Raw genomic sequence first — 13,059 nt, 5'->3', positions numbered from 1 at the left:
AGTGAGTACTAAATTATGGGGAGAGTGATAAAGGAAAAGGTTTAAAATAAAATATAGTGAAGGCATCCTAAAATTTATGGCAAGGGTCTCAAAGTCTGAGAGTGGGAGGTTAGTGAGGTTGGGTAGATGGGAATAGGAAAGAGGGAACTATTGGTGAAGGATGGGCTACAGCTTTAGAATCACTAGGAGGAGGACAGCATGATGGGATCAGAATATGGTTAATCATTTCAAAGTTCAGTTAGTTTATCTTCATTCCCAAGGGTTCAACTGTTCCAGTGAATCTAGGGAATTCCTTTTATTCCTAATCAAAGAGAGGGGAATAAAATATTACTTAAAGGTGAACTTAGACACTATCAGATACGCATGGTACTGTTATGATGATATCTGGAGCACCAAAAGCCTTCTGGATGTTTTTATATATTTGTATATGTTGTATGCTTTGGTAGGGGAAGTTCAAACAATGCACTGAAGCTGTGCCAAAATCACATATCATTGGAGGACTGAATCTCTCTCTCTCTCTCTCTCTCTCTCTCTCTCTCTCTCTCTCTCTCTCTCTCTCTCTGTCTCTCTCTGTCTCTGTCTGTCTGTCTCTCTCTCTCTCTGTCTCTCTATTTCTCTCTCTCCTCTCACTCTCTCTCTCTCTGTCTCTGTCTGTCTGTCTGTCTGTCTCTCTTTCTCTCTGTCTCTCTCTCTGTCTGTTTCTCTCTCTGTCTCTCTGTCTCTCTCTCTCCTCTCACTCTCTCTCTGTCTCTCTATCTGTCGCTGTCTGTCTGTCTGTCTGTCTCTCTTTCTCCCTGTCTCTCTCTCTCTGTCTCTCTGTCTGTCTCTCTCTGTCTCTGTCTCTCTCTCTCCTCTCTCTCTCTCTGTCTCTCTGTCTCTCTGTCTCTCTGTCTCTCTGTCTCTGTCTCTCTCTCTCTCTCTCTCTCTCTCTCTCTCTCACACACACACACACACACACACACACACACACACACACACAACAATCAAAGAGAGATAAATGGGAGATGGAAAAGAACAAAAGGGAAGGATGGACAGAAAGAGACAGAGAAGGAGAGAGTATACGATTTAATAAAGTAGTAAATACTAAGGGCTAGAGGGGTATTATGGATGATAAATACTTCAAGAAATGTAAAGAGGTAGAGCCACAGCAAACTAGAACATTCAAGGAAGGATTTTAATGAAATTTATGATTAAAAATAAGTGATAGAGAATATGCAATGAGTTTGAGTGTAGCTATCCTAATGATCAAAAAGGTCATTGCTAGGTCCTACAAAAAAGTCTGCTCTAACAGTAATTCCAGTAGGGGAAATTGCTCTTTAACTATTTAAAAAACCTTCTTAGATTTCATTAAAATCTGTTTTGAAAAATTAAGGCTGATTTAAATGGGGAACTTTGCAACTTTAAAATCATTCAGGGAAAAATGTGATCTCTGACAGAGGTCTAAATCAAAGGACCCCATTATTAAATGAAATGACTTGTATGTTAACTTCAAGTTGCCCGATGGGAAAGGGAGCTTGGTTAGCTTAGAAGCTGATTGCCAGGAAATGCATGTCCCCATTGGAAAGAAAAGTTAAGGGAGTTCATGCTGTGTTTGTGGATCATGGTTTATCAAAATAATCGTTTGTAGTTTCACATTTTAATTTTCCCATGAGAGAAGAGGATGAGGGGGTTTTACTTGGTATGGGAGAAAGGTTAATACAACTTTTCCAAGGAAAAATCATAGACTGACAAACATTCTAGTTCAAGAAATTGGTGCATCAGATGCATGGTCCATCGGTCCTGATATTATGTTGTTAAAAATGGTTCCAGAAGGTATGCTGTTGGACTGGTTCAGTGAAATTCATTGTGAGAACCTAAAAGTTAGCTTTAAGTGCCAACAACGAAGGACTTTATCATTCCAAGATCTATTTATTCACATTTAGCTTTCTCTGTTCATATGTGAACTTTGATGAGCCTCCTACTTGTTGGATAAAAGAAAGTGCTTCCTTTTATCTAATAAAATACAATATGGAGGATACAGAAGTGCTGCAGACTTCAAGTCACAACACATTAGTTTTAATTGAGTTTTTGCTTTACACCTACTGAATGTCAGGGTCTTATAACTTTTCATTGGAGAAAAGAAAATGGCTTAGGAAGTTGACTCTTTGACATGGAATATGCATTATTCAAAATTTTCAATGTTCTTTCTGCTCAAGCATTTGAGTAGCATGGTAATAATGTTGTAGAACTATAACAAAAAGTTATTCCTAGGGAAACATATAGCACAATGTAACACAAACACCAATACACAGGGAAAAATGCTAACAATCACTGAACTTTTTTCTGCTACAAGGAAGCCTCATATGTCTTTTTTTATCCTCTTTCTCCCTCCTTCAACAATTATTAACTTTGAAACAGTTTAATGTGTAAATGCTAACTGACACTTTCCTTCTCATTTCTATCAATCTTGTGATTACAGAAAGATTTCATTTGCTAGAGAAATTGATGCTCTCTTAGGAGCTACTGATGGAAGGTCCTTCTTTTACAATTTCACAGCTCAACTATTCTCTCTTTGCTTTTTTATACCAACATTGTATTGAATTGGGTAAATTATTTTTCTGAGGATGGTCTTGATTTTGTCATCTACAAAATGATGTGTTTGTGTATATGTGTGTGATAATACTTCTATCTACTTTCTCTCAAAATCATATAAGATTTCTTTAAAAAATATAACAGGGACACTTGTATTATCCTTTGATCATAATAATTTAGTAAGTAATAGAACAGAAAGATATTCACCAATATTCCTTGATATCATCATATACTGTATCAAATAGAGATTTGTATTTTTAATAGACATCACATTTAGAATATCTTGGTGTTCTTTGTTGCTAAACTCTGAAACTTCATAAGATCAATATGCAGTCACTGTTTCCAAATTTATTATATAATTTATCTTGTTAATTTTCTTTTTTATATGCACACAAATTGTCTGGAATGATCAGTCTTCCATCATATAATTAATTATCCAAAAAATGAGTGCTTTCTCCATGTCACAGTAGTAATATCCCCTATGCATTGTGAGACTGTCCAGATGTTTATTATTCAATCAGAGTATCAGAATTTAAAAGATATAGAGGACCTTAGAGGACATTACATGCAATTATCTCATTTTGAAGATGAGGCACAGAAAGTTTCAATGACTTACCCTAAACCATCCAAGGAAACTCTGAGGGTAGATTCAAATTTAATTCTTTTTTACCTGAAGTCCAGCACTTTATTTACCATTCTCCCTATCTGTCTTTTATTTGTTCATGACCTTATATTGATCACATCAAATCTTGGAACTTTTCAGAGATGCCCAATTAATATCCTTCATGATTCAAATGATTTTATCTTGACAATCCATAAAAGAAAAAAAAAACAGTGTATGAGGAATGCCCAAAATTTATAAATGATTATCTGAAGTGGGATAGATACTGATGGAGCCAGTCTATCAGTACAAATATCTTAGGCAGCTTTTAAGAATTTATAATGAGTTTACAAATTGAATTGAGAGAGAGAGAGAGATTTACTTGGGGAAATTGCTCAATGCTTTTCATTAACTTACGTTCTTTTCTAAAATGGGTATTCATTTTTTAGCATCAGTGGTCATTAGGTAATTCCATTTGGCTATGAGTACTGGAATAACAAAGCCTGTGAATAATTAAAGTTGCTACTCACACAAAGTGTAACAGAGGAACACATGATGTGTGCATGTGAGAAGACTGTAACATGGTTATAAAGGACATATATTACTAGAAGAGGAATTGGGGCAGTCAGGTGGTAGGCATACCAAATGGACCCACCTGCATGATTCATTGCTATATTCAGGCAATACTGAGACTTAGAGGACACATGATGTTAGAGTCAGAAAAGACTATGCTAGCTCTTTCACATTACAGGTGAACAAACTAATGCACAGAAATTTAAGGTGATATGTGAAAAGTAAACCAGTTACATTGGTCAAGCCAAGACTCAGACCTTACCCAGCTTTTCCTTTGAAGATTTTTTTTCATATTTTAGAAAGATGTTATTTTGAATTTTACAATTTCCCCCCTAATCTTACTTCCCTCCCCCATCCCTCACAGAAGGCTGTGTGTAAGTTTTTAAATTATTTCCATGGTATACATTGATCTAAGTTGATTGTGATGAGAGAGAAAGCATATCCTTAAGGAAGAAACATAAAGTACGAGATATAGCAGAATTACATAAGATAACTTTTTTTTAATTAAAGGTAATTGTCTTTGCTCTTTGTTCAAACTCCACAATTCCTTCTCAGGAAACAGATGGCATTCTCCATCATAGATATCACAAAATTGTGCCTGATTATTGCCCTGTTGGTATGAGCAAGTCCGTTAAGGTTGATCATCACTCCCATGTTGTTTTTAGGGTATACAATGTTCTGTTCATTTTGCTCCGCATCAGTTCATGCAAATGCTTCCAGGTTTCCCTGAATTCCCATCCTTCCTAGGTACTAATTGAACAATAGTGTTCCATACCTGTACCATAGTTTATTAAGACATTCCCTGATTGATGGACATTCACTCAATTTCCAATTCTTTGCCACCACAAACAGAGCTGCTATGATTATTTTTGTGTCAGTGATGTTTTTACCCTTTTTCATAATCTCTTCAGGGTATAGATGCAGTAGTGGTATTGCTGGATCAAAGGGAATGCACATTTTTGTTGCCTTTTGGGCATAATTCCAACTTGCTCTCCATAAAGGTTGCATGAGTTCACAGTTCAGCCAACTATATATTATTGTCCAAGATTTCCCACATCCCATCCAACATTATGCAATCATAATGGCCGGTCTGAGAGGTGTGAGTTTATACCTCAGAGATGCTTTGATTTGCATTATTCTAATAAGTAGTTATTTAGAGCAACTCTTTATATGACTATGGATTTCTTTGATCTCCTCAGCTGTAAATTGCCTTTACATATCCTTTGACCGTTTGTCAATTGGGGAATGGCTTGTTTTTTTGAAAATTTGACTCAGTTCTCTGTCTATTTTAAAAATGATTCCTTTGTCAGAAATACTAGTTGTAAAAATTGTTTCCCAATTTACTACATTTCTTTAGATTGTGGTTACAGAGGTTTTGTTCATGCAAAATCTTTTTAATTTATTGTAATCAAAATTGTCTTGTTTATTTTTAATGGTGTTCTCCATCTCTTCCTTGGTCATAATCTGCTTCCCTTTCCATAGATCTGACAGGTAAACTACTCCTTGATCTAGCTTTCTTATAATGTTATTTTTTTATGTCTAGATCCTGTATCCATTTTGATCTTATCTTGGTATGGGGTGTGAGGTCTAATTCAAGTTTCTGCCATACTTTCAATTTTCCCAATCATTTTTATCAAAGAGAGAGTTTTTATCCCAACAACTGGGCTCTTTGAGTTTATCAAAAAGCAGATTACTATTATCAGTTCCTGCTTTTGCACCTAGTCTATTCCACTGATCTACAACTCTATTTTTTAGCCAAAATGATACATTTTTGATGACTGATGCTTTATAATTATATTTTAGATCTAATAGGAGTAAGTCATCTTCTTTTGTACCTTTTTTCCATTAAATCCATCGAGATTCTCAACTATTTATTTTTCCATATGAATTTACTTATAATTTTTTAAACTCATTAAAGTAGTTTTTTGGAATTTTGACTGGTAGGGTACTAAACAAGTAGTTTAATTGTGGTAGAATTGTCATTTTTTAATATATTTGCTCATTCTAGCCATAAGCAGTTGTAACTTTCCCAGTAATTTAAGTAATTTAAATCTGATTTAATTTGTGTGAGAAGTGTTTTAAAAATTGTTTTCAAAAAGTTTCTGAGTCTATCTTGGCAAATAGACTCCCAGGTATTTTATATTGTCTGAAGTTACTTTGAATGAGATTTTTCTTTCTAGTTCTTTTTTCTCCATCTTGATAGTCATATATAGAATTGTTGAGGATTTTCAAGAGTTTATTTTAAATCCTGTGACCTTGCTAAAGTTTCTAATTATTCCTAGTAGTTTTTTTTAAATGATCTTTTTGGATTCTCTAGGTATAGCATCATATCTTCTGCAAGGAGTGAGAGTTTTGTCTCTTCCTTCCCTATTCTAATTCCTTTGATTTCTTTTTCTTCTCTTATTGCTGAAACTAACATTTCTAATGTGATATTGAATAATAGTGGTGATAATGGGCATCCTTGTTTCACCCCTGATCTTATTAAGAATGCTTCTAGCCTATCCCCACTGCATATAATGCTTGTTGAAGGTTTCAGATAGATACTGTTTATTATACTAAGGAACAATCCATGTATTCCTACACTCTCTAGTGTTTTTAGTAGGAATGGGTGCTATATTTTGTCAAAATCTTTTTCAGTATCTATTGATAGAATCATATGATTTCTAATTTGTTATTGATATAATTAATTACATTAACAGTTTTCCTAATATTGAACCAACTTTGCATTCCTGGGATAAATCCTACTTGGTCATCATATCCTAGTGATAACTTGTTGTTTTGCTAATATTTTATTTAAGATTTTTGCATCTATATTCATAAGGGAGATAGGTCTATAATTTTCTTTCTCTGTTTTAACTCTTTTGGTTTAGGTATCAGCACCATGTTGGTGTTATAGAAAGAGTTAGGCAGAGTTCCATCTTCACCTATTTTTTCAAAGAATTTATATAGAATTGGAACCAGATGTACCTTAAATGTTTGATAGAATTCACTTGGGAATCCATCTGACCCTGGAGATTTTTTCTAAGGAAATTCAATAATGGCTTGTTGAATTTCTTTTTCTGAGATAGGGTTATTCAAGTATTTAATTTCCTCTTCATTTAACCTGGGTAGCTGATATTGTTATAAACATCCATCCAATTCATTTAGATTATCAAATTTATTGGCATAGAGTTGGGCAAAATAATTTTGAATTATTACAGTAATTTCCTCCTCATTGGTGGTGAATTCACATTTTTGTTTTATTATACTAGCAATTTTGTTTTCTTATTTTTTTAATCAAATTGACCAGAGGTTTTGTCAATTTTATTTTTTTTTCATAAAACCAACTCTTAGGATTTTTTTATTTATTAGTTCAATAGTTTTCTTGTTTTCAATTTTATTAATTTCTCCCTTAATTTTTAGAATTTCTAATTGGGTATTTAACTGGGGGATTTTAATTTGTTATTTCTCTAATTTTTAATTGCCTATTTAGTTCTTTAATTTCTTCTTTCCTCAAATTTATTCATGTAAACATTTGAAGATATAATATATCCCCTAACAGCTGCCTTGAGTGTATCTCATAGGTTTTGGTATGTTGTATAATTACTGTCATTATCTAGGATGAAATAATTAATTCTTTCTATAATTTGTTGTTTGATCCACTCATTCTTTGAAATGAGGTTACTAAGCTTCGAATTAGTTTTGGGTCTATATCTCTCTCTGGCCCAATATTGCATGTGATTTTTATTGTATTATGATCTCAGAATGATGTGTTCACTATTTCTGCCTTTCTGCAATTGATTATTAGTTTTTTTATGCCCTAGTACATTGCCAGTTTTTTGTGTTAGTGCCATGTCCTGCAGAAAAGAAAGTATATTTCTTTCTATCCCCATTCAGTTTCCTCCCTAAGTCTATCATGTCTAGTTTTTCTAACAATCAATTTACCTCCTTAACTTCCTTCTTGTTTATTTTATGTTTAGATTTATCTAAATCTGATAGCAGGAGGTTGAGATCTCCCACTAGTAAAGTTTTGCTGTCTATGTCTTCCTGTAATTCCTTCAACTTCTCTAAGAATTTGGATGCTATACCATTGGTTGCATATATATTTAGTATTGAAATTACTTTATTGTCTATGGTACTTTTTAGGAGGATGTAGTTTCCTTCCTTTTTTATTTTAATGTTATCTATTTTAGCAGTTGCTTTGTCTGAGCTAAGGATTGCTACTCTCACTTTTTTCACTTCAGCTGAAGGAAAATATATTTTGCTCCAACCTTTTGCCTTTACTCTATAGGTATCTCTCTGCTTCAAATGATTTTCTTGTAAGCATCATATTTTAAGATTCTGGTTTTTAATCCACTCTGCTATCCATTTATGTTTTAAGGAAGAGTTTATCCCATTCAAATTCAATTTTATAATCATTAACTCTTTATTGCCATCCATGTCATCTTTCTGTTTGCATTTCCCCCCTTTTACTCTTTATCCATATTCCCTGGTATTTTGTTTCTGAATACCACCACCTTCAGTGTATTTGCCCTCCTATATCCACCCCCCTCCCCTTTTTTCCCCTTTGCCCCTTCTGCGTTCTCTTCCTTCTTTTGGTTTCCTCCTTTCCTCTCAATCCCATTTTTTTTTCTTTTAACACTTTAAAGGTAACATAATTTTCTTAACTTAACTGTGTGTGTATATTAATTTTAAGCCAATTTGATAATAGTAAGATTCAGGTGGTTCTCACCTCTTCCCTTCTTCCACTCTATTGCAATGAGTTATTTGTGCCTCTTAATGTAATAATATTTTCCCCATTTAGTCTCCTCCATCCTCCTATCTCTTTACTGTCCTTTTTAAGGAGGCATTCTTTTTAAATGATTCTATCTGCGTTACAGAATGGCCATGAGTGTCCATCACTTCTGTGAAATTATATTCTCTCTCCCAGAATTACCATCATTGATAGTTGTTAGAGTCTTTCTCCCAGGTAAGTATATAGCCAGTTTCATCTTAATAAATAGCAGTTTCTCAAATAAGTCCTGAATGTTCATCTCTTCTGACTAAATAAATTCTCTCTAATAGAGTTACAATTCTCTAGAGTTATTAAAGTATTTCTCTCAGGGATATAGCCAGTTTCATCTTATTTGAAAACTTTTTTTTCTTCTCTCCCCCTTTTTAATTTTACCTTTTCATGTGTCTCTTATTGGAAGTCCAAATTTTCTATTAAGCTCTGGTCTTTTCATTAGAAAGAGTTGGAAAGCTCTTATTTCATTAAATGTCCATCTTTTACCCTGGAAGAGAAGGTTCAGTTTTTCCAGATAATAGATTCTTGGTGGCACTCCAAGCTCCCTTGCTTTATGGAATATTGCATTCCAGGCCCTTTGATCCCTTAATGTTGATGCTGCCATGTCTTGTGTAAATCTTACTGTGTCTCCTTGGTATCTTAATTCTTTCTTTCTAACTGCTTGCAGGATTTTCTCTTTTATCTGATAATTCTGGAATTTGACTGCAATATTCCTTGGTGTTTTCATTTTGGGATTCCTTTCCTGAGGGAATCAATGCATTTTTTCAATAACTATTTTGCCCTCTGGTTTGCCCTCTGTATTCCATCACTAAATCCTGTTATATTGAGTCCAGGCTTTTTTTCTCTTCAATATTTTTAGGGAGACCAATAATTTTTAGGTTATCTCTCTTTGATTTATTCTCAAGGTCAGTTGTTTTGCTGATGAGGTATTTTACATTTTGTCTACTTTTTCAATTTTTTGGTTTTCTTTAACAGATTCTTGTTGTCTCATGAAGTCATTGGTTTACACAGACTGCATTCTTTTTTTTTAAGGAAGAATTTTCTTCATTTACCTTTTGCAACTCCTTTTCCAGTTGGACAATTCTATTTTTGTAAAAGTTTTCCATTTGACCAATTGAGATTTTGAGAGAATTATTTTCTTTTTTTGCATTTGTCAAATTGTATTTTCCAAGGATTTGTTTTCTTGTTGCAAGGTGTTTATCTCTCAGGTTTCTTTTTCCAAATTTTCCAAATTTTTGAATTCATTTTTAAACTCCTTCCTGATTTCTTCAAGGTAGTCTTTCTGTGCTGGAGATCAAATCATATTCTCCTCAGAGGTTCTATGTCCTTCTAGGAATTTTTCTATGGACCCCCTATGTTCTGACCTTCTTCATTTTCCTAAGTTCTTGTGTTGGGGGGGAGCTGGTTCACAGAGGTTTGGGTGTTGGGATCCCTATTGGCCTTATTCACTGAGTTTAGTAACTCCACATAGGTTGGCCAGCAGGGGGTGCTAGAGGCTAAAACTTACCTTCCAGTCCTTCCAGTAAGACCCAGACCATGGGTCCCACTGTCATACCTCCATTCTCTGGTTGTTTCTTGGAGCCCCCAGTAGCTCTCTGCTCCCTGTGCTCTGCACACCCATGATCCCCCAAGATAGAACTTGTGGTAGGTGTTATTCTCCTTGCTTCTCTTTCTTGGTTTTTTTTTTTTTTATACAAGATTTCCATTAAGAGGTTTGTTTCATATTATATGTGAGGGAAGATCTGGTGACCTTAGCACAGCGCCTGGATTCTCTCTGCCGTCTTGGCCTTTGAAGGACAACTCCTTTGAAGGTTTTTTTTTGGTTTGTTTTGTTTTTTTACTAATTCTTTTGGTACTGAGAAAATTTGATAGGCATTTCAAACCTATATTGCTGGTTTGAAAAAAAAAAGATCTGATTTCTTTCTTTTGTAAGAAATGAAATGTTATTTCCCAATATGTTAGTTACAAACTCAGGAAGGCATCTGATTAGGAAGATGGAAAACTTGCCCTTGTCATCATCATACTTTAAGTCTAGGAAGATATAACAATTCCTCTTCATTTAGACCAGATAGCATTGACATAAGCAATTTTCATATCTCCACGGAGATTAATTGACAGATCACCAAGGAGATTAATGATTTCCTTTATCATTTGTTTATGAATAAATGCTCTCTATCTCTTTGTCTATTTGTCTTTTTGTCTCTCTTGGGGTTGGTCATCTTGAATAGATGGGCTCTACCTATAGGTTTCTTGGTAAATCTGAGTGAATAAAATTCCCATCCACCTGTTGTTTTCTCTCATTTTATTTTAATCCTAAATTTTTGAGTTTTACAGATTGTTCCATGTTTCAGATATGGACAGGAATTTAAAGGGGGGACAGGTCCTCCTTCTCTGCCTAAACATGTTACCCAAAAGACCCAAATCAGTTTACTTGTTTACTGAAGAAAATTATAGCCTTGGAAAAAAAGAGGTCTCTAACTTCTGAAATCCTTGTTGTGTTTCAAATCCATGGGTTAGTCAATTTTGACTTGGAAAGGAGTAGATTACTTTTTAAGACCACTACATAATGATTTTGACCTTGGAATGAGTTGTCTACCACTTTTTAACTCAATTGCTCTGTTTTTGAACTTTTGCTTTTAGTTGAAATTGAAATATTCTCTGGAATTTACATCTGAAATTTTAATGGAAATTCTTGCATCTTTTTGTGTATGAATATTCTGTTTAGCCTCTGGGTATTATTATGACCTCTAGTGCACTCTAGAATGATAGTTCATTCTGGTGAACCTCTGTGTATGTTTTGTTGTTTTGAGACTTGTGCCTCTGGCACCAAATATGTGAGACTTTGTGTAATCCCCTTTTGATAGGTTTGTTCAGAGATCTGTGTTTGTTTATTTGTTTCCTTCTTTAAAACTTGTATTTCTGTTGTTAACTAGTACTAGAATTTAGAGTCTGAGCATAAAGATGGAATTTTTTCATGTGAAATCGTTCCAGTCATTGAACTTTCCCTCCCCTTTTTCATTAGACAAATAATGCTTTAAACTCACAACCTAAGGTTCAGGGACCTCCTAGGAAGGCTTTCAGGATCCCTGCTCTTTCTCCTTAGGAAACATGGTGACTGGTGGGTAGTGAGATTTTAAAATTCTCTTTGCTGTCTTAAAAATATGTTTTATCTGTTTTATTATGTTTTTTATGTATTTTGACTGCTTACATCAGATGTTTATTGTATTGTTTTCTGTTCTGATCTGGCCAAATGTGTTCTTCTTTTTATTATCATTACCCTACAAAGGAATTGGTTTCTAGCCACCTGTCATTTCTCTCCTATGATTTTTTCAGCTGTAAATGATAGAAAATTAGAATTTTTCTTTCAATATTTGCAATTTTGACATTCTCTGAAATATTTTAGAAATTACAGTTTTTAAAGTGGAAAGTTTTTTTTCCTATTCCTTGCTCAAATTTTGATCAAACCTTTATGGTCCATTTGTTTATTAGATTTGCTGTGCTATTTTCTTTTATATCATTTTATGTTGCAGGCTGTTCAATTTGCTCCCTTGTCTTCCCTCCCTCACGTCTATCTTTTTGGAAATTTAAACATGAAGAATGTTATAACAAAAAATGGAATTACATTAATAAAGGACTATTTAAGTTTTTAATTGGGTATTTTAAAGGTTTAAAAGTTAAACAAATGTAAAATGTACTCTTGAATTGAAAGATATACTGTGGAAGATTGGAATATTTTGCTGTAAATATCTTATTCCACACAACACAAGACAAAAGGAAATGTGAAAATGTTATGATGCCACTTTTGTGAAGAATTTGACTACTTTTTGAATAGATTATAAAAGATTTTATAATATTTTAAGATAAAATTGAAATATATAGGTCTATATCTCTACATATACATATATGCAAATGTATGCACATATATATCTGCATATACATACATACACATATTAACTGTTGAAAAGAATGAAAAGATAAATGGAATCTTTATAGTAGAGTGGAAACCAGATCCGTAATAACTTAAGGCATGATTATATTTGGGGCAAATTAAAATCCCAGCATTATAAATATAAATGCAACACTAATTTGAGGATCTTTTAAGGAATAATAAAGCTTTTGGAAACTCTTAAATCCTATTCTGATATTAAAAATTTGGAAAAAATGTTACTTAAAATACTATATTATTAATCTAAGGCTCTATTTGATAGCAGTTGGGAATAATAAGAGCTATGATAAACTGAATTCTTTTTCTAACTCCAGTCTAAATGAAATGAAAGTTCTAAAATGTAGATTACTGCTTTTACTTGTGTAGGTTTGGGATTTACTCATTTAAAAAGACTAATTTAAAGGGTTCAAGATAAGTATCTTTAGAAATCTTTTTTTGGAGCTAGACACACCTTGCTAACAGCAAAACAATTTCTTAAATAATCATGTGCTATCAGACCAGAGTTGTTTTGGTTTAAGTTAAAAAAAAAGTTAACTCTTAAGGGGAAAAAGAACAAGACTAATTGCTGTTCAATAATTGTCATTCAGAAATTTATTAAGCTAT

This window comes from Macrotis lagotis, chromosome 1, assembly GCF_037893015.1.
Source record: "Macrotis lagotis isolate mMagLag1 chromosome 1, bilby.v1.9.chrom.fasta, whole genome shotgun sequence".
NCBI classification, from domain to species: Eukaryota; Metazoa; Chordata; class Mammalia; order Peramelemorphia; family Peramelidae; genus Macrotis; species Macrotis lagotis.
Note: the sequence above shows the minus strand (reverse complement) of the source record.